Source organism: Ranitomeya imitator, chromosome 4 (assembly GCF_032444005.1).
Source record: "Ranitomeya imitator isolate aRanImi1 chromosome 4, aRanImi1.pri, whole genome shotgun sequence".
Lineage (NCBI taxonomy): Eukaryota > Metazoa > Chordata > Amphibia > Anura > Dendrobatidae > Ranitomeya > Ranitomeya imitator.
This window is the reverse complement of record NC_091285.1, coordinates 670,376,843-670,399,317: the sequence shown is the minus strand read 5'-3', so window position 1 is coordinate 670,399,317 and position 22,475 is coordinate 670,376,843. Positions and strand designations below refer to the sequence as shown.

General features: G+C 45.3%; 1 protein-coding gene across 6 annotated transcripts in view; it reads left to right on the top strand.

The window, feature by feature from the left end:
- Window positions 1-22,475, top strand: part of CACNA1A (calcium voltage-gated channel subunit alpha1 A) — a 473,240-nt gene that overhangs the window by 423,689 nt on the left and 27,076 nt on the right. The window lies entirely within an intron of this gene.

Sequence of the window (22,475 nt, the reverse complement as noted above, 5' to 3'; positions counted from 1 at the left end):
AAAAGAAAAACAACTTTTGACTTTGTACCATTTTATTAAATAGTCGATGCCCATTTTAAAGAATTTGGTGCCCAAATCAGCAACTAATACCACAAAACAAAAAAGGAAAGTGACTTAAACAAATGCAAATAATGAATCAGGGCCTGAATTATCAGACAGAATAATAGTCAGAAAATTATCCGAGATCTGAACAACAGGGGCAGAAAACAGGGATGTCAACCAGGTAAAGCAGAACTTATAACTGACAGTGGGAAGCACGGTTTAAGGAGTTTATACAGTGTGTGCAGAATTATTAGGCAAGTTGTATTTTAGAAGATTATTTTTATTATTGATCAACAACTATGTTCTCAATCAACCCAAAAGACTCATAAATATCAAAGCTTAATATTTTTGGAAGTTGGAGTGTTTTTTTTTTTTAGATTTGGCTATCTTAGGAGGATATCTGTTTGTGAGGTAACTATTACTGTGCAGAATTATTAGGCAACTTACCGTAATAAAAACCAAATATATTAACATCTCACTTGTTTATTTTCACCAGGTAAACCAATATAACTGCACAAAATATAGAAATAAACATTTCTGACATGCAAAACCAAAACCCAAAAAAATTAGTGACCAATATAGCCACCTTTCTTTATGATGACACTCAGCAGCCTTCCATCCATAGATTCTGTCAGTTGCTTGATCTGTTTACGATGAACATTGCGAGCAGCAGCCACCACAGCCTCCAGACACTGTTCCCAGAGGTGGACTGTTTTCCCTCCCTGTAGATCTCACATTTTATGAGGGACCACAGGTTCTCTATGGTGGTCAAATCAGGTGAACAAGGGGGCCATGTCATTATTTTTCTTCTTTGAGACCTTTACTGGCCAGCCGCGCTGTGGAGTAGTTGGAGGCATGTGATGGAGCATTGTCCTGCATGAAAATCATGTTTTTCTTGAACGATACCGACTTCTTCCTGTACCACTGCTTGAAGAAGTTGTCTTCCAGAAACTGGCAGTGGGTCTGGGAGTTGAGCTTCACTCCATCCTCAACCCGAAAAGGTCCCACAAGTTCATCTTTGATGATACCAGCCCATACCAGTACCCCACCTCCACCTTGCTGGCATCTGAGTCGGAGTGAAGCTCTCTGCCCTTTACTGATCCAGCCTCTGGCCCATCAAGAGTCACTCTCATTTCCTCAGTCCATAAAACCTTTGAAAAGTCAGTCTTAAGATATTTCTTGGCCCAGTCTTGACGTTTTAATCTTATGTTTCTTGTTCAAAGGTGGTCGTTTTTCAGCCTTCCTTACCTTGGCCATGTCCCTGAGTATCGCACACCTTGTGCTTTTTGATACTCCAGTAACGTTGCAGCTCTGAAATATGACAAAACTGGTGGCAAATGGCATCTTGGCAGCTTCACGCTTGATTTTCCTCAATTCATGGGCAGTTATGTTGCGCCTTTTTTGCCCAACACGCTTCTTGCGACCCTGTTGGCTATTGGTCATGAAAATCTTGATTGTTCGGTGATCAAGCTTAAAAAGTTTGGCAATTTCAAGACTGCTGCATCCCTGTTATGGACCTGGTGGTTAGGAGCACCCGGAACGACCTGATGGTTAAACTAACACAGGACAAGCTCTGGGAAGTGGGAGCTCTGCTGACCACAACCCCTAATCCTATCACACACACTAGAAATAGCCATGGAGCGTACCTAACTCTGCCTAGACGCCTCTTCACAGCCTAAGAGCTAACTAGCCCTAGAGATAGAAAGTAAAGCCTACCTTGCCTCAGAGAAATTCCCCAAAGGAAAAGGCAGCCCCCCACATATATTGACTGTGAGTTAAGATGAAAGTCACAAACACAGAAATGAAACAGGTTACAGCAAAGGAGGCCAGACTAACTAAACAGACTGAGGATAGGAAAGGTATCTTTGCGGTCAGCACAAAAAAACTACAAAAAGACCACGCAGAGTGTGCAAAAAGCCCTCCGCACCGACTCACGGTGCGGAGGTGCCACTCTGCGTCCCAGAGCTTTCAGCTAGCAAGGCAAAATCATGATAGCAAGCTGGACAAGAAAACAATGAACAAATAATTAACTAGCAGGGACTTAGCTTCTGCTGGAGTAGACAGGTCACCAGAAAGATGCAAGAGCGAACTGAACCAGTACAAGAACATTGACAACTGGCATGGAGTAACGATCTGAGTGGAGTTAAATAGAGCAGCCAGCCAAAGAATAAACTAAGTCACCTGTAGAAGGAACCTCAGAAGCAGCAGCTCCACTCACAGCCACCAGAGGGAGTCCATGGACAGAACTCGCCGAAGCACCATTCATGACCACAGGAGGGAATTCGATAACAGAATTCACAACAGTACCCCCCCTTGAGGAGGGGTCACCGAACCCTAACCAGAGCCCCCAGGCCGATCAGGACGAGCCAAATGAAAGGCACGAACTAGATCGGCAGCATGAACATCAGAGGCAAAAACCCAGGAATTATCTTCCTGACCATAACCCTTCCACTTCACCAGGTACTGGAGTTTCCGTCTCGAAATACGAGAATCCAAAATTTTCTCCACCACATACTCCAACTCCCCCTCGACCAACACCGGGGCAGGAGGATCAACGGAGGGAACAAAAGGCGCCATGTATCTCCGCAACAACGACCTATAGAACACATTATGGATGGCAAAAGAAGCTGGAAGGGCCAAACGAAATGACACAGGATTGAGAACTTCAGAAATCCTATACGGACCAATGAAACGAGGCTTAAACTTAGGAGAGGAAACCTTCATAGGAACATAACGAGACGACAACCAAACAAAATCCCCAACACGAAGTCGGGGACCAACACAGCGCTGGCGGTTAGCGAAACGTTGAGCCTTCTCCTGGGACAATGTCAAATTGTCCACCACATGAGTCCAAATCTGCTGCAACCTGTCCACCACAGTATCCACACCAGGACAGTCCGAAAGCTCAACCTGCCCTGAAGAGAAACGAGGATGGAAACCAGAATTACAGAAAAAAGGCGAGACCAAAGTAGCCGAGCTGGCCCGATTATCAAGGGCGAACTCAGCCAAAGGCAAGAAGGACACCCAATCATCCTGATCAGCAGAAACAAAGCATCTCAGATATGTTTCCAAAGTCTGATTAGTTCGTTCGGTTTGGCCATTCGTCTGAGGATGGAAAGCCGAAGAAAAAGACAAATCAATGCCCATCTTGGCACAAAAGGACCGCCAAAACCTCGAAACAAACTGGGAACCTCTGTCCGAGACGATGTTCTCCAGAATGCCATGCAAACGAACCACATGCTGGAAAAACAATGGCACCAAATCAGAGGAGGAAGGCAATTTAGACAAGGGTACCAAATGGACCATCTTAGAGAAGCGATCACAAACCACCCAAATGACCGACATCCTTTGAGAGACAGGGAGATCTGAAATAAAATCCATGGAAATATGCGTCCAGGGCCTCTTCGGGACCGGCAAGGGCAAAAGCAACCCACTGGCACGAGAACAGCAGGGCTTAGCCCGAGCACAAGTCCCACAGGACTGCACAAAAGAACGCACATCCCGTGACAAAGAAGGCCACCAAAAGGATCTAGCCACCAAATCTCTGGTACCAAAGATTCCAGGATGACCAGCCAACACCGAACATTGAACCTCAGAGATAACTCTACTAGTCCATCTATCAGGGACAAACAGTTTCTCCGCTGGACAACGGTCAGGTCTATCAGCCTGAAACTTCTGCAGCACCCGCCGCAAATCAGGGGAGATGGCAGACAAAATTACCCCCTCTTTGAGAATACCCGCCGGCTCAGGAACACCTGGAGAGTCAGGCACAAAACTCCTTGACAGGGCATTAGCCTTCACATTCTTATAGCCCGGAAGGTACGAAACAACAAAATCAAAACGGGAGAAAAACAGCGACCATCGAGCCTGTCTAGGATTCAACCGTTTGGCAGACTCGAGATAAGTCAAATTCTTGTGATCCGTCAAGACCACCACGCGATGCTTGGCTCCTTCAAGCCAATGTCGCCACTCCTCGAATGCCCACTTCATGGCCAACAACTCTCGATTGCCAACATCATAATTGCGCTCAGCAGGCGAGAACTTTCTAGAAAAGAAGGCACATGGTTTCATCACCGAGCCATCAGAACTTCTTTGCGACAAAACGGCCCCTGCTCCAATCTCAGAAGCATCAACCTCGACCTGAAACGGGAGCGAAACATCTGGCTGGCACAACACAGGGGCAGAAGAAAAACGACGCTTCAACTCCTGAAAAGCCTCTACAGCCGCAGAGGACCAATTGACCACATCAGCACCTTTCTTGGTCAAATCAGTCAACGGTTTAGCAACACTAGAAAAATTAGCGATGAAGCGACGGTAAAAATTAGCAAAGCCCAGGAACTTCTGCAGGCTCTTCACAGATGTCGGCTGAGTCCAATCATAAATGGCCTGAACTTTAACAGGGTCCATCTCGATAGTAGAAGGGGAAAAAATGAAACCCAAGAATGAAACCTTCTGAACTCCAAAGAGACATTTTGACCCCTTCACAAACAAGGAATTCGCACGAAGGACCTGGAACCCCATTCTGACCTGCTTTACATGAGACTCCCGATCATCCGAAAAGACCAAAATATCATCCAAATATACAATCATGAATCTATCCAGGTACTTTCGGAAGATGTTATGCATAAAGGACTGAAATTCAGATGGAGCATTAGAAAGCCCGAATGGCATAACCAGGTACTCAAAATGGCCCTCGGGCGTATTAAATGCTGTTTTCCATTAGTCGCCCTGTTTAATACGCACAAGATTATACGCCCCTCGAAGATCTATATTGGTGAACCCTGTTGTGAATTCTGTGGCTGAATTCACTCCTGTGGTCACAAGTGGTACTGCAGCTTCTGAGCTTCCTCCCTCAGGTGTTCTGGTGAGCTCGTTAACTGCTTCATTACTTAACTCCGCCTGATGCTGCTATCCTTGCTCCTTGTCAATGTTTCAGTGTTGGATCTGAGCTTCTCCTGATTGTTCCTGTGACCTGCTGCTCTGTATAGCTAAGTGCTTTTTGCTTTTTTGTTGCTTTTTTTCTGTCCAGCTTGTCTTTTGTTTTGCTGGAAGCTCTGAGACGCAAAGGGTGTACCGCCGTGCCGTTAGTTCGGCACGGTGGGGTTTTTTTTGCCCCCTTTGCGTGGTTTTGCTTTAGGGTTTTTTGTAGACTGCAAAGTTCGCTTTACTGTCCTCGCTCTGTCCTAGAATATCGGGCCCCACTTTGCTGAATCTATTTCATCCCTACGTTTTGTCTTTTCATCTTACTCACAGTCATTATATGTGGGGGGCTGCCTTTTCCTTTGGGGAATTTCTCTGGGGCAAGTCAGGCCTATTTTTCTATCTTCAGGCTAGCTAGTTTCTTAGGCTGTGCCGAGTTGCCTAGGTAGTTGTTAGGCGCAATCCACAGCCGCTTTTAGTTGTGTTTAGGATAGGATCAGGTGTGCAGTCTACAGAGTTTCCACGTCTCAGAGCTCGTTCTTGTATTTTTGGGTATTTGTCAGATCACTGTGTGCGCTCTGATCGCTAAGCACACTGTGTTTCTGGATTGCCTTCATAACACCTGTCATTAGCAAACATAACAGTACAAGGAGCCTAACTAATGATTCTCAATAGAGGGAAAGAAAAAGTTCTGACATCATTTTTTTTTTTCTGCTCTGTGTTCACTTTTTTTTTTCCCCTAGACATTTGGGTGATTCTGGACACAGGTGTGGACATGGATATTCAGGGTCTGTGCTCTTCAATGGATAATCTCGTTATAAATGTACAAAAAATTCAAGATACTATTGATCAGAAATCTATGTTAGAACCAAGAATTCCTATTCCTGATTTGTTTTTTGGAGATAGAACTAAGTTTCTAAGTTTCAAAAATAATTGTAAGCTATTTCTGGCCTTGAAACCTCATTCTTCTGGTAATCCTATTCAACAGGTTTTGATTATTATTTCTTTTTTGCGCGGCGACCCTCAAGACTGGGCATTTTCTCTTGCGCCAGGGGACCCTGCATTGAGTAGTGTCGATGCGTTTTTCCTGGCGCTCGGATTGCTGTACGATGAGCCTAATTCAGTGGATCAGGCTGAGAAAAATTTGCTGTCTTTGTGCCAGGGTCAGGATGATATAGAAGTATATTGTCAGAAATTTAGGAAATGGTCAGTACTCACTCAGTGGAATGAATCTGCGCTGGCAGCTTTGTTCAGAAAGGGTCTCTCTGAGGCTCTTAAGGATGTCATGGTGGGATTTCCTATGCCTGCTGGTTTGAATGAGTCTTTGTCTTTGGCCATTCAGATCGGTCGACGCTTGCGCGAGCGTAAATCTGTGCACCATTTGGCGGTACTGCCTGAGGTTAAACCTGAGCCTATGCAGTGCGATAGGACTATGACTAGAGTTGAACGGCAGGAATACAGACGTCTGAATGGTCTGTGTTTCTACTGTGGTGATTCCACTCATGCTATTTCTGATTGTCCTAAGCGCACTAAGCGGTCCGCTAGGTCTGCCGTCATTGGTACTGTACAGTCCAAATTCCTTCTGTCCATTACCTTGATATGCTCTTTGTCGTCGTTTTCTGTCATGGCGTTTGTGGATTCGGGCGCTGCCCTGAATCTGATGGATTTGGATTATGCTAAACGTTGTGGGTTTTTCTTGGAGCCTTTGCGGTGTCCTATTCCATTGAGAGGAATTGATGCTACACCTTTGGCCAAGAATAAACCTCAATACTGGGCCCAGCTGACCATGTGCATGGCTCCTGCACATCAGGAAGTTATTCGCTTTCTGGTGTTGCATAATCTGCATGATGTGGTCGTGTTGGGGTTGCCATGGCTACAAACCCATAATCCAGTATTGGATTGGAATTCCATGTCGGTATCCAGCTGGGGTTGTCAGGGGGTACATGGTGATGTTCCATTTTTGTCGATTTCGTCATCCACCCCTTCTGAGGTCCCAGAGTTCTTGTCTGATTATCAGGATGTATTTGAAGAGCCCAAGTCCGATGCTCTACCTCCGCATAGGGATTGTGATTGTGCTATCAATTTGATTCCTGGTAGTAAATTCCCTAAAGGTCGATTATTTAATTTATCCGTGCCCGAACACGCCGCTATGCGCAGTTATGTGAAGGAATCCCTGGAGAAGGGACATATTCGCCCATCGTCATCACCACTGGGAGCAGGGTTCTTCTTTGTAGCCAAGAAGGATGGTTCGCTGAGACCGTGTATTGATTACCGCCTTCTTAATAAGATCACTGTTTAATTTCAGTATCCCTTGCCATTGTTATCTGACTTGTTTGCTCGGATTAAGGGGGCTAGTTGGTTCACTAAGATAGATCTTCGTGGTGCGTATAATCTGGTGAGAATCAGGCAAGGAGATGAATGGAAAACTGCATTCAATACGCCCGAGGGTCATTTTGAGTATCTAGTGATGCCGTTCGGACTTGCCAATGCTCCATCTGTGTTTCAGTCTTTTATGCATGACATCTTCCGTGAGTATCTGGATAAATTCCTGATTGTTTACTTGGATGACATTTTGATCTTCTCAGATGATTGGGAGTCTCATGTGAAGCAGGTCAGAATGGTTTTTCAGGTCCTGCGTGCTAACTCTTTGTTTGTGAAGGGATCAAAGTGTCTCTTCGGTGTGCAGAAAGTTTCATTTTTGGGGTTCATCTTTACCCCTTCTACTATCGAGATGGATCCAGTTAAGGTCCAAGCCATCCAGGATTGGATTCAGCCGACATCTCTGAAAAGTCTGCAAAAGTTCCTGGGCTTTGCTAATTTTTATCGTCGCTTCATCTGTAATTTTTCTAGCATTGCCAAACCATTGACCGATTTGACCAAGAAGGGTGCTGATTTGGTTAATTGGTCTTCTGCTGCTGTGGAAGCTTTTCAGGAGTTGAAGCGTCGTTTTTGTTCTGCCCCTGTGTTGTGTCAGCCAGATGTTTCTCTTCCGTTCCAGGTCGAGGTTGATGCTTCTGAGATTGGAGCAGGGGCGGTTTTGTCACAGAGAGGTTCTGATTGCTCAGTGATGAAACCATGTGCTTTCTTTTCCAGGAAGTTTTCGCCCGCTGAGCGTAATTATGATGTGGGCAATCGAGAGTTGCTGGCCATGAAGTGGGCATTCGAGGAGTGGCGTCATTGGCTTGAAGGAGCTAAGCATCGCGTGGTGGTATTGACTGATCATAAGAACTTGACTTATCTCGAGTCTGCCAAGCGCTTGAATCCTAGACAGGCCCGTTGGTCGTTATTTTTTGCCCGCTTCGACTTTGTGATTTCGTACCTTCCGGGCTCTAAAAATGTGAAGGCGGATGCTCTGTCTAGGAGTTTTGTGCCCGACTCTCCGGGTTTATCTGAGCCAGCGGGTATCCTCAAGGAAGGAGTCATTGTGTCTGCCATCTCCCCTGATTTGCGGCGGGTGCTGCAAAAATTTCAGGCGAATAAACCTGATCGTTGTCCAGCAGAGAAACTGTTCGTCCCTGATAGGTGGACTAATAAACTTATCTCTGAACTTCATTGTTCGGTGTTGGCTGGTCATCCTGGAATCTTTGGTACCAGAGAGTTAGTGGCTAGATCCTTCTGGTGGCCATCTCTGTCACGGGATGTACGTACTTTTGTGCAGTCCTGTGGGATTTGTGCTAGGGCTAAGCCCTGCTGTTCTCGTGCCAGTGGGTTGCTTTTGCCCTTGCCGGTCCCAAAGAGGCCTTGGACACATATTTCGATGGATTTCATTTCTGACCTTCCCGTTTCTCAAAAGATGTCAGTCATTTGGGTGGTCTGTGATCGCTTTTCTAAAATGGTCCATCTGGTGCCCTTGGCTAAATTGCCTTCCTCCTCTGATTTGGTACCTTTGTTCTTTCAGCATGTGGTTCGGTTGCATGGCATTCCTGAGAATATTGTTTCTGACAGAGGTTCCCAGTTTGTTTCAAGGTTTTGGCGAGCCTTTTGTGGTAGGATGGGCATTGACCTATCCTTTTCCTCGGCTTTCCATCCTCAGACTAATGGCCAGACCGAACGAACCAATCAGACCTTGGAAACATATCTGAGATGTTTTGTTTCTGCAGACCAGGATGATTGGGTGTCCTTTTTGCCGTTGGCTGAGTTCGCCCTTAATAATCGGGCCAGCTCGGCTACCTTGGTTTCTCCATTTTTTTGCAATTCTGGGTTCCATCCTCGTTTCTCTTCAGGACAGGTTGAGTCTTCGGACTGTCCTGGTGTGGATTCTGTGGTGGATAGGTTGCAGCAGATCTGGACTCAGGTAGTGGACAATTTGATCTTGTCCCAGGAGAAAGCTCAACTTTTCGCTAATCGCAGACGCCGTGTGGGTCCCCGACTTCGTGTTGGGGATCTGGTTTGGTTATCTTCTCGTCATATTCCTATGAAGGTTTCCTCTCCTAAATTTAAACCTCGTTTTATTGGTCCGTATAGGATTTCTGAGGTTCTCAATCCTGTGTCTTTTCGTTTGACCCTCCCAGACTCCTTTTCCATACATAATGTATTCCATAGGTCGTTGTTGCGGAGATACGTGGCACCTATGGTTCCATCTGTTGAGCCTCCTGCCCCGGTTTTGGTGGAGGGGGAATTGGAGTATATTGTGGAGAAGATTTTGGATTCTCGTGTTTCTAGACGGAAACTCCAGTATCTGGTTAAATGGAAGGGTTATGCTCAGGAAGATAATTCCTGGGTTTTTGCCTCTGATGTTCATGCTTCCGATCTTGTTCGTGCCTTTCATGCGGCTCATCCTGGTCGGCCTGGGGGCTCTGGTGAGGGTTCGGTGACCCCTCCTCAAGGGGGGGGTACTGTTGTGAATTCTGTGGCTGAATTCACTCCTGTGGTCACAAGTGGTACTGCAGCTTCTGAGCTTCCTCCCTCAGGTGTTCTGGTGAGCTCGTTAACTGCTTCATTACTTAACTCCGCCTGATGCTGCTATCCTTGCTCCTTGTCAATGTTTCAGTGTTGGATCTGAGCTTCTCCTGATTGTTCCTGTGACCTGCTGCTCTGTATAGCTAAGTGCTTTTTGCTTTTTTGTTGCTTTTTTTCTGTCCAGCTTGTCTTTTGTTTTGCTGGAAGCTCTGAGACGCAAAGGGTGTACCGCCGTGCCGTTAGTTCGGCACGGTGGGTTTTTTTTTGCCCCCTTTGCGTGGTTTTGCTTTAGGGTTTTTTGTAGACTGCAAAGTTCGCTTTACTGTCCTCGCTCTGTCCTAGAATATCGGGCCCCACTTTGCTGAATCTATTTCATCCCTACGTTTTGTCTTTTCATCTTACTCACAGTCATTATATGTGGGGGGCTGCCTTTTCCTTTGGGGAATTTCTCTGGGGCAAGTCAGGCCTATTTTTCTATCTTCAGGCTAGCTAGTTTCTTAGGCTGTGCCGAGTTGCCTAGGTAGTTGTTAGGCGCAATCCACAGCCGCTTTTAGTTGTGTTTAGGATAGGATCAGGTGTGCAGTCTACAGAGTTTCCACGTCTCAGAGCTCGTTCTTGTATTTTTGGGTATTTGTCAGATCACTGTGTGCGCTCTGATCGCTAAGCACACTGTGTTTCTGGATTGCCTTCATAACACCTGTCATTAGCAAACATAACATAACCCACTAGCCCCCTTAATCCGAGCAAACAAATCAGACAGCAGCTGCAAAGGGTACTGAAATTTGACTGTGATCTTATTAAGAAGGCGGTAATCAATACAAGGTCTCAAAGAACCATCCTTCTTGGCCACAAAAAAGAACCCTGCTCCCAACGGTGATGACGACGGGCGAATATGACCTTTCTCCAAGGATTCCTTTATATAACTCCGCATAGCGGCGTGTGTTATGAACTGGTGATTCAGAAACACAATGGACCTGGTGGTTAAGAGCACACAAAGTGACCTGATAGTTACTAATAACATAGGACGAGCTCTGAGACGTGGGAACTCTGCTGACCGCAATCCCTAATCCTATCACACCACACTAGAGGTAGCCGTGGAGCGCTCCTGACCAGACCTAGGCGCCTCGGGCACAGCCTGAGAAACTAGCTAGCCCTGAAGATAGAAAAATAAGCCTACCTTGCCTCAGAGAAATTCCCCAAAGGAAAAGGCAGCCCCCCACATATAATGACTGTGAGTAAAGATGAAAATACAAACACAGAGATGAAATAGATTTTAGCAAAGTGAGGCCCGACTTACTGAATAGACCGAGGATAGGAAAGATAGCTTTGCGGCCAGCACAAAAACCTACAAACAACCACGCAGAGGGCGCAAAAAGACCCTCCGCACCGACTAACGGCACGGAGGTGCTCCCTCTGCGTCCCAGAGCTTCCAGCAAGCAAGACAAACCAATATAGCAAGCTGGACAGAAAAAATAGCAAACAAAAGTAACACAAGCAGAACTTAGCTTATGCAGGGCAGACAGGCCACAAGAACGATCCAGGAGAGAGAGCAAGACCAATACTGGAACATTGACTGGAGGCCAGGAACAAAGAACTAGGTGGAGTTAAATAGAGCAGCACCTAACGACTTAATCTCGTCACCTGAGGAAGGGAACTCAGAAGCCGCAGCCCCACTCACATCCACCAGAGGAAGCTCATAGACAGAACCAGCCGAAGTACCACTCATGACCACAGGAGGGAGCTTGACCACATAATTCACAACAGTACCCCCCCCCTTGAGGAGGGGTCACCGAACCCTCACCAAAGCCCCCAGGCCGACCAGGATGAGCCAAATGAAAGGCACGAACCAGATCGGCAGCATGAACATCAGAGGCAAAGACCCAGGAATTATCTTCCTGACCATAACCCTTCCACTTAACCAGGTACTGGAGTTTCCATCTCGAAATGCGAGAATCCAAAATCTTCTCCACTATATACTCCAACTCCCCCTCAACCAAAACCGGGGCAGGAGGATCAACGGATGGAACCACAGGTGCCACGTATCTCCGCAACAATGACCTATGGAATACATTATGGATGGAAAAAGAAGCTGGAAGGGTCAAACGAAAAGACACAGGATTAAGAACCTCAGAAATCCTATACGGACCAATGAAACGAGGCTTAAACTTAGGAGAGGAAACTTTCATAGGAATATAACGAGACGACAACCAAACCAAATCCCCAACACGAAGTCGGGGACCCACACAGCGCCTGCGGTTAGCGAAACGTTGAGCCTTCTCCTGGGACAATGTCAAATTGTCCACTACATGAGTCCAAATCTGCTGCAACCTATCCACCACAGTATCCACACCAGTACAGTCTGAAGACTCAAACTGCCCTGAAGAGAAACGAGGATGGAAACCAGAATTGCAGAAAAACGGCGAAACCAAAGTAGCCGAGCTGGCCCGATTATTAAGGGCGAACTCAGCCAACGGCAAGAAGGACACCCAATCATCCTGATCAGCAGAAACAAAACATCTCAGATATGTTTCCAAGGTCTGATTGGTTCGTTCAGTTTGGCCATTTGTCTGAGGATGGAAAGCCGAGGAAAAAGACAAATCAATGCCCATCCTAGCACAAAAGGCTCGCCAAAACCTCGAAACAAACTGGGAACCTCTGTCAGAAACAATGTTCTCCGGAATGCCATGTAAACGAACCACATGCTGGAAAAACAATGGCACCAAATCAGAGGAGGAGGGCAATTTAGACAAGGGTACCAAATGGACCATCTTAGAGAAGCGATCACAAACCACCCAAATGACCGACATCTTTTGAGAGATGGGGAGATCCTAAATAAAATCCATAGAGATATGTGTCCAGGGCCTCTTTGGGACCGGCAAGGGCAAAAGCAACCCACTGGCACGAGAACAGCAGGGCTTAGCCCGAGCACAAATCTTACAAGACTGCACAAACGAACGCACATCCCGTGACAGAGACGGCCACCAAAAGGATCTAGCCACCAAATCTCTGGTACCAAAGATTCCAGGATGACCAGCCAACACCGAACAATGAACCTCAGAGATAACTCTACTCGTCCATTTATCAGGGACAAACAGTTTCTCCGCTGGGCAACGGTCAGGTCTATTAGCCTGAAATTTTTGCAGCACCCGCCGCAAATCAGGGGAGATGGCAGACAAAATTACCCCCTCTTTGAGAATACCCGCCGGCTCAGGCAAACCCGGAGAGTCGGGCACAAAACTCCTGGACAGGGCATCCGCCTTCACATTTTTAGAGCCCGGAAGGTACGAAACCACAAAGTCAAAACGGGAGAAAAACAGCGACCAACGAGCCTGTCTAGGATTCAACCGTTTGGCAGACTCAAGATAAGTCAAGTTCTTGTGATCAGTCAAGACCACCACGCGATGCTTAGCTCCTTCAAGCCAATGACGCCACTCCTAGAATGCCCACTTCATGGCCAGCAACTCTCGATTGCTAACATCATAATTACGCTCAGCAGGCGAAAACTTCCTGGAAAAGAAGGCACATGGTTTCATCACCGAGCCATCAGAACTTCTTTGCGACAAAACAGCCCCTGCTCCAATCTCAGAAGCATCAACCTCGACCTGGAACGGGAGCGAAACATCCGGCTGGCACAACACAGGGGCAGAAGAAAAACGACGCTTCAACTCCTGAAAAGCTTCCACAGCAGCAGAAGACCAATTGACCACATCAGCACCCTTCTTGGTTAAATCAGTCAACGGTTTAGCAATACTAGAAAAATTATTGATGAAGCGACGATAAAAATTAGCAAAGCCCAGGAACTTTTGCAGACTCTTCAGAGATGTCGGCTGAGTCCAATCATAAATGGCCTGAACTTTAACAGGGTCCATCTCGATAGTAGAAGGGGAAAAAATGAAACCCAAAAATGAAACCTTCTGAACACCAAAGAGACACTTTGACCCCTTCACAAACAAAGAATTCGCACGCAGGACCTGGAACACCATTCTAACCTGCCTCACGTGAGACTCCCAATCATCCGAGAAGACCAAAATATCATCCAAGTATACAATCAGGAATTTATCCAGGTACTCTCGGAAGATGTCATGCATAAAGGACTGAAATACTGATGGAGCATTAGAAAGCCCGAATGGCATAACCAGGTACTCAAAATGGCCCTCAGGCGTATTAAATGCTGTTTTCCATTCATCGCCCTGTTTAATACGCACAAGATTATACGCACCACGAAGATCTATCTTGGTGAACCAACTAGCCCCCTTAATCCGAGCAAACAAATCAGACAGCAGCGGCAAGGGGTACTGAAATTTGACTGTGATTTTATTTAGAAGGCGGTAATCAATACAAGGTCTCAAAGAACCATCCTTCTTGGCCACAAAAAAGAACCCCGCTCCCAATGGCGACGACGACGGGCGAATATGACCCTTCTCCAAGGATTCCTTTACGTACCGTAACTCCGCATAGCGGCGTGCTCAGGCACAGACAAATTAAACAGTCGACCCTTAGGAACTTACTACCAGGAATCAAATCGATAGCACAATCACAATCCCTATGCGGAGGTAGGGCCCTGGACTTGGGCTCATCAAATACATCCCGGTAATCCGACAAGAACTCTGGGACCTCAGAAGGGGCGGATGACGAAATAGACAGAAATGGAACATCACCATGTACCCCCTGACAACCCCAGCTGGACACAGACATTGATTTCCAATCCAATACTGGGTTATGGACTTGTAGCCATGGCAACCCCAACACGACCACATCATGCAGATTATGCAACACCAAAAAGCGAATATCGTCCTGATGCGCAGGAGCCATGCACATGGTCAGCTGGGTCCAGTATTGAGGCTTATTCTTGGCCAAAGGCGTAGCATCAATTCCTCTCAATGGAATAGGATACTGCAAGGGCTCCAAGAAAAACCCACAGCGCCTAGCAAACTCCAAGTCCATCAAATTCAGGGCAGCGCCTGAATCCACAAATGCCATGACAGAATAGGATGACAAAGAGCAGATCAAAGTAACGGACAAAAGAAATTTCGACTGTACCGTACCAATGGTGGCAGACCTAGCGAACCGCTTAGTGCGCTTAGGACAATCGGAGATAGCATGAGTGGAATCACCACAGTAAAAACACAGCCCATTCCGACGTCTGTGTTCTTGCCGTTCAGCTCTGGTCAAAGTCCTATCACATTGCATAGGCTCAGGTTTATGCTCAGGTAATACCGCCAAATGGTGCACAGTTTTACGCTCACGCAAGCGTCGATCGATCTGAATGGCCAAAGACATAGACTCATTCAGACCAGCAGGCATAGGAAATCCCACCATGACATCCTTAAGGGCTTCAGAGAGACCCTTTCTGAAAATTGCTGCCAGCGCACATTCATTCCATTGAGTGAGCACAGACCACTTCCTAAACTTCTGACAATATATCTCTACCTCATCCTGACCCTGACACAGAGCCAGCAAATTTTTCTCTGCCTGATCCACTGAATTAGGTTCATCATAAAGCAATCCGAGCGCCAGAAAAAAACGCATCAATATTACATAATGCAGGATCTCCTGGCGCAAGGGAAAATGCCCAGTCTTGAGGGTCGCCACGTAATAAAGAAATAATGATCTTAACTTGTTGAAATGGGTCACCAGAGGAGAGGGGTTTCAAAGCCAGAAACAGTTTACAATTATTTTTAAAACTCAGAAACTTAGCTCTATCTCCAGAAAACAAATCAGGAATAGGAATTATTGGTTCTAACATAGAATTCTGAACCACAAAGTCTTGAATATTTTGTACTCTTGCAGTGAGATGATCCACACAAGAAGACAGACTTTTAATGTCCATCACTACACCTGTGTCCTGAACCACCCAAACGTCTAGGGGAAAAGAAAGACAAAACACAGTGCAGAGAAAAAAAAATGGTCTCAGAACTTCTCTTTTCCCTCTATTGAGAAGCATTAGTACCTTGGGCCTCCAGTACTGTTATGAACTGGTGATTCAGAAACACAATGGACCTGGTGGTTAAGAGCACACAAAGTGACCTGATAGTTACTAATAACATAGGACGAGCTCTGAGACGTGGGAACTCTGCTGACCGCAATCCCTAATCCTATCACACCACACTAGAGGTAGCCGTGGAGCGCTCCTGACCAGACCTAGGCGCCTCGGGCACAGCCTGAGAAACTAGCTAGCCCTGAAGATAGAAAAATAAGCCTACCTTGCCTCAGAGAAATTCCCCAAAGGAAAAGGCAGCCCCCCACATATAATGACTGTGAGTAAAGATGAAAATACAAACACAGAGATGAAATAGATTTTAGCAAAGTGAGGCCCGACTTACTGAATAGACCGAGGATAGGAAAGATAGCTTTGCGGCCAGCACAAAAACCTACAAACAACCACGCAGAGGGCGCAAAAAGACCCTCCGCACCGACTAACGGCACGGAGGTGCTCCCTCTGCGTCCCAGAGCTTCCAGCAAGCAAGACAAACCAATATAGCAAGCTGGACAGAAAAAATAGCAAACAAAAGTAACACAAGCAGAACTTAGCTTATGCAGGGCAGACAGGCCACAAGAACGATCCAGGAGAGAGAGCAAGACCAATACTGGAACATTGACTGGAGGCCAGGAACAAAGAACTAGGTGGAGTTAAATAGAGCAGCACCTAACGACTTAACCTCGTCACCTGAGGAAGGGAACTCAGAAGCCGCAGCCCCACTCACATCCACCAGAGGAAGCTCATAGACAGAACCAGCCGAAGTACCACTCATGACCACAGGAGGGAGCTTGACCACAGAATTCACAACAGGCATGCTCTGGCACAGATAAATTGAACAGTCGGCCCTTAGGAAACTTACTACCAGGAATCAAATTAATAGCACAATCGCAATCCCTATGAGGAGGTAGGGCACTGGATTTGGGCTCATCAAATACATCCCGGTAATCCGACAAAAACTCAGGAACTTCAAAAGGAGTGGAAGGCGAAATTGACAGCAATGGAACATCACCATGTACCCCTTGACAACCCCAGCTGGACACAGACATAGATTTCCAATCCAATACTGGATTATGGACCTGTAGCCATGGCAACCCCAAAACGACCACATCATGCAGATTATGCAACACCAAAAAGCGAATATCCTCCTGATGTGCAGGAGCCATGCACATGGTCAATTGAGGCTTATTCTTGGCCAAAGGCGTAGCATCAATTCCTCTCAATGGAATAGGATACTGCAAGGGCTCCAAGAAAAAACCACAGCGCCTGGCAAACTCCAAGTCCATCAAATTCAGGGCAGCGCCTGAATCCACAAATGCCATAACAGAATAGGATGACAAAGAGCAAATCAAAGTAACGGACAAAAGAAATATAGACTGTACCGTACCAATGGTGGCAGACCTAGCGAACCGCTTAGTGCGCTTAGGACAATCGGAGATAGCATGAGTGGAATCACCACAGTAAAAACACAGCCCATTCCGACGTCTGTGTTCTTGCCGTTCAGCTCTGGTCAAAGTCCTATCACATTGGATAGGCTCAGGCCTATGCTCAGAGAATACCGCCAAATGGTGCACAGCTTTGCGCTCACGCAAGCGCCGATCGATCTGAATGGCCAAGGACATAGACTTATTCAGACCAGCAGGCGTGGGAAATCCCACCATGACATCCTTAAGGGCTTCAGAAAGACCCTTTCTGAAAATTGCTGCCAGGGCACACTCATTCCACTGAGTAAGCACAGACCACTTTCTAAACTCCTGACAATATACCTCCGCTTCATCCTGACCCTAACACAAAGCCAGCAAGATTTTCTCTGCCTGATCCACTGAATTTGGTTCATCATAAAGCAATCCAAGCACCAGAAAAAACGCATCTACATCACGCAATGCAGGATCTCCTGGCGCAAGGGAAAATGCCCAGTCTTGAGGGTCGCCACGCAACAAAGAAATAATGATTTTTACTTGTTGAACGGGGTCACCAGAGGAGCGGGGTTTCAAGGCAAGAAACAGTTTACAATTATTTTTGAAATTCAGGAACTTGGATCTATCCCCATAAAACAAATCAGGAATTGGATTTCTAGGCTCTAACATCGGATTCTGAACCACAAAATCTTGAATGTTTTGTACCCTTGCAGTGAGATGATCCACACAAGAGGACAGACCTTGAATGTCCATATCTACACCTGTGTCCTGAACCACCCATAGGTTAAGGGGAAAAGAAAGACAAAACACACTGCAGATAATAAAAAATGGTCTCAGAACTTCTCTTATCCCTCTATTGAGATGCATTAACACTTTTGGCCAGCTGTACTGTTATGGACCTGGTGGTTAGGAGCACCCGGAACGACCTGATGGTTAAACTAACACAGGACAAGCTCTGGGAAGTGGGAGCTCTGCTGACCGCAACCCCTAATCCTATCACACACACTAGAAATAGCCGTGGAGCGTACCTAACTCTGCCTAGACGCCTCTTCACAGCCTAAGAGCTAACTAGCCCTAGAGATAGAAAATAAAGCCTACCTTGCCTCAGAGAAATTCCCCAAAGGAAAAGGCAGCCCCCCACATATATTGACTGTGAGTTAAGATGAAAGTCACAAACACAGAAATGAAACGGGTTTCAGCAAAGGAGGCCAGACTAACTAAACAGACTGAGGATAGGAAAGGTATCTTTGCGGTCAGCACAAAAAACTACAAAAAGACCACGCAGAGTGTGCAAAAAGACCTCCGCACCGACTCACGGTGCGGAGGTGCCACTCTGCATCCCAGAGCTTCCAGCTAGCAAGGCAAAATCATGATAGCAAGCTGGACAAGAAAACAATGAACAAATAATTAACTAGCAGGGACTTAGCTTCTGCTGGAGTAGACAGGTCACCAGAAAGATCCAAGAGCGAACTGAATCAGTACAAGAACATTGACAGCTGGCATGGAGTAACGATCTGAGTGGAGTTAAATAGAGCAGCCAGCCAAAGAATAAACTAAGTCACCTGTGGAAGGAACCTCAGAAGCAGCAGCTCCACTCACAGCCACCAGAGGGAGTCCATGGACAGAACTCGCCGAAGTACCATTCATGACCACAGGAGGGAGTTCGATAACAGAATTCACAACTATCCCTCTGCAAGACATCTCACAATTTTGGACTTTTCAGAGCCCGTCAAATCTCTCTACTGACCCATTTTGCCAAAGGAAAGGAAGTTGCCTAATAATTAAGCACACCTTATATAGGGTGTTCATGTCATTAGACAACACCCCTCCTCATTACAGAGATGCCTATCACCTGATTTACTTAATTGGTAGTTGGCTCTCAAGCCTGAACAGCTTGGAGTAGGACAACAGGTATAAAAAGTATCATGTGATCAAAATACAACTTGCCTAATAATTCTGCACGCAGTGTATAGTGAACAGCCTGCCCAAGGTTCACAGTTGGAAGCTAATACTAATTAAGATAGGATTTAACCCCCAAGCTACCTGCCTGGAAGCCAAAGGGAATTAAATTGGACTGCAGTTGTCCTACATTGCCAGCAACGAAAATGCAGCGCTGCAAAATAAGCAGAGACAGAGGGGCAGGTACCAACATAAATGTTACACCTACATACACAGTAGATTTATGGTTAATTTCCATCCTTCCTGACGATTCTTTTTTAACTGTTTGCAACCGTACTTAGAGGAATTGATGCTTTGATTTTGTTCTGGATGCAAATTGTGGTCCCACCAAATATTGATTTTAGATTTTTTTTATTCATTTACTTTGCATTTTGTTAACTGATAAAAATGAGTTATAAACACTTCCATTTTTGTAAGCATTTGTACTTAGAAAGGATTAGTTCCATACTTGCTAAGAACTTTTGTACAGTGCTGTATTTGTATGGACCAACACCCTCTTCCCCCAGTGTAGTCGTGGCACATGTAATCACGTTCCAAATATCAACATATCGTGTGTATCTATCTATCTATCTATCTATCTATCTATCTATCTATCTATCTATCTATCTATCTATATATATATCTATATATACATATATAGATATCTATATCTATCTATCTATCTATCTATCTATCTATCTATCTATCTATCTATCTATCTATCTATCTATATATATATAGATAGATATAGATATCTATATATATAGATATCTATATCTATATATATATATATAGCACTGTTATATGAGCCCTGTATATAAGATTCTGGTCGGATCCAGACACAATTTCCAATACACCTTCAAACAATAGAGGTACGGTAAATAGTGCAGTAAAAGTGTGAAAACAAAATCCTCTATGATCATGGAAACAAAAGCAATACAAATAAACCAGTCAATACAAGGACATGTGTCAAGGCCACAAGTGCTTGACCATTCTGAATATTTTTTAATCTGTATTAAGCCAACACTCTCGCTCATCAGTATTCCCGAGGAATTCACATTCATCACTGTCTTAATGTGTATTTGTCATTTTCGATCCATGTCATTTGCTTTGCTACACATGCTATCCAAGCAAGGGCCTTATCTCCCTTCCCCAAGGGCAGGGAAAACTTGGGCACCCGAGAACGAGTTGTGGATGTGTAAACCATCCTGGAGCTTCCTGTGCTTGGACGAGGGGCATTATCGGCATTAGTAGAGACCACACTATAAGGTCCAGATCAGTTTTAGATTACCGTAGTCTGTATATGTTAATGTCCAAATCTATCTTTATTGCAGTCGGAGCTGTTTTTCTTCTACTGCAAAGCTCCAAAGCTATAAAATTCCACCAGCCTCAAGGGGTTTTTCCATAATCGAAACTTGTCACCTATTCACAGGGTAGGAGATTCATGTAAGATCGCTAGGATTCTCGCTGGAACTTCCACCAATCATAAATAATAAGGGTCCCACGTCCCCCACTTAAATGGAGCAGCGGTCTCGCATGCAAAATGCTGATCCATTGAAAGTCCCAGCATTGGGAACTGAGCAATCTTACACTTATCTCCCACAATCAAAATTATTCAGCGCACATTGAAAATTAGGTTCATTACTAAAATGTGCGAGTTTTCTGCAATAAACATATAAAACAAGAGCAATGTAAATATCACCAAACAACTAATATAACAAGAGGTTTCTCCAAATTCATCCCAAAATGTCACAATTACTGACTACTGTAATATCAAAATTATTCACCCCCTTCATGACGAGAATCTTTAATGCGTACAAGAGGTTTCCTGGCTGTTATGACCTGCTGCATGCGTAATGCTTAGTCAGACACCAGCGTCTGGCAGGGTCCCCGAGGAATCTTAGCCCAGTCCTTATGGACAATGGCCTCCAGGTCACTAATATTCTTGTGTTTGGGTACTGGAACTGTCTTCTTCAAATCCCACCAAAGTTTTTCTCTGGTGTTCAAGCTAGGCACCTGTGAAAGTCACTCTAGATCTTCCAGGACTTTTTCAGAAACCAGGCCTTGGTGGACTTTGTGTGAGGTAAAACATTTCTGTGCCTGTTTGTTTTATCCCAGGAAGAAGTGTATCTGCTGTTTCATCGGTCCTGTGAGCTCATCATAGATCAAGTAATTGAGTACTAGTTCAGCGGCCAGCCAACATCTAAGCTGAACACACAGCTTATCGTTATACAATAAACCTGAGACATCACTGAGTGCAGCCCCAGCTCCTCTGCCTCCTGCTTGTTCTTTTTACCTGAAGACCAAGTGTACTTGCTATTTTACCCAACTTTTGACCTCCTCTTTCACTCTGGGGCAGCACTCAGCGATGTCTCAGGTTTCATTTTGACAATAAGCCATGTGCTTAGTTTAGGCGGCCGGCCACTGAGCTTTTGCATCACTTTATTTAGATGAGCTCACAGGACCAGTGAATGAACAGATTCACTCGTTCCTTTGATAAAACAAACAGGTAGTGAAGTGTGTTACCTCACACAAAGAAGCAGCTTAACGAGTCCCTGTCTGTGACACCGGTATATTTATTTATGCTTTCCCCCTTGCCAGAAGCTGTGTATAAAAACAGTGATGATGGCATTGGTTCTTCTTGGGACTCTCGTAACATTGTTATTCCATGGAAGCCCTGCAGTCAATCAGTGGGCGCTTCATTCTCACTTCCTTCAGAAGGTACTGAAATTCAATATTTCAAGATCTTTTGATTAAAACGCATTTTTGTTTGTAGTACAACTCCTTTTACTTTTAGGCCACTGCCCTACAGGAATGGGCTAGAGGCTGGTGTCTGGCTATGTCTCACGTTTTCTGCAGCTTCTAACAGCCTGCGGAGTTCTACTAAATACTAAAGATGCTTGTCATGAAGTGGGTGTATAATTCTAGGACTGCAGTAGTCAAGTAACAGCAGCATTTTGTGGTGAATTTACTGAACCCACTATTCTTTGAAAAAGATGAAGAAGTTTTTATTATTAAGGGGAACTTATTATCTCTAAAAATATATATTTATCGGCAGATAGAGTGCAAATCTGCAGATAAATAGCATTTTAACCATGTTTTGCTGAGGTACTGAAAATGTGGCTGCAGGGAGGAAATTAGATTTTATTCTCCCTGCAGCCTCTCGATTCCAGTCATTGGGGCGGTGCTGAAATTGTTACAGTCACCGCAGACTAGGCAATGAATTCGCTGTAATAACATTTTTAGAAATGACAGGTTCCCTTTACAGAGATTCATGATAA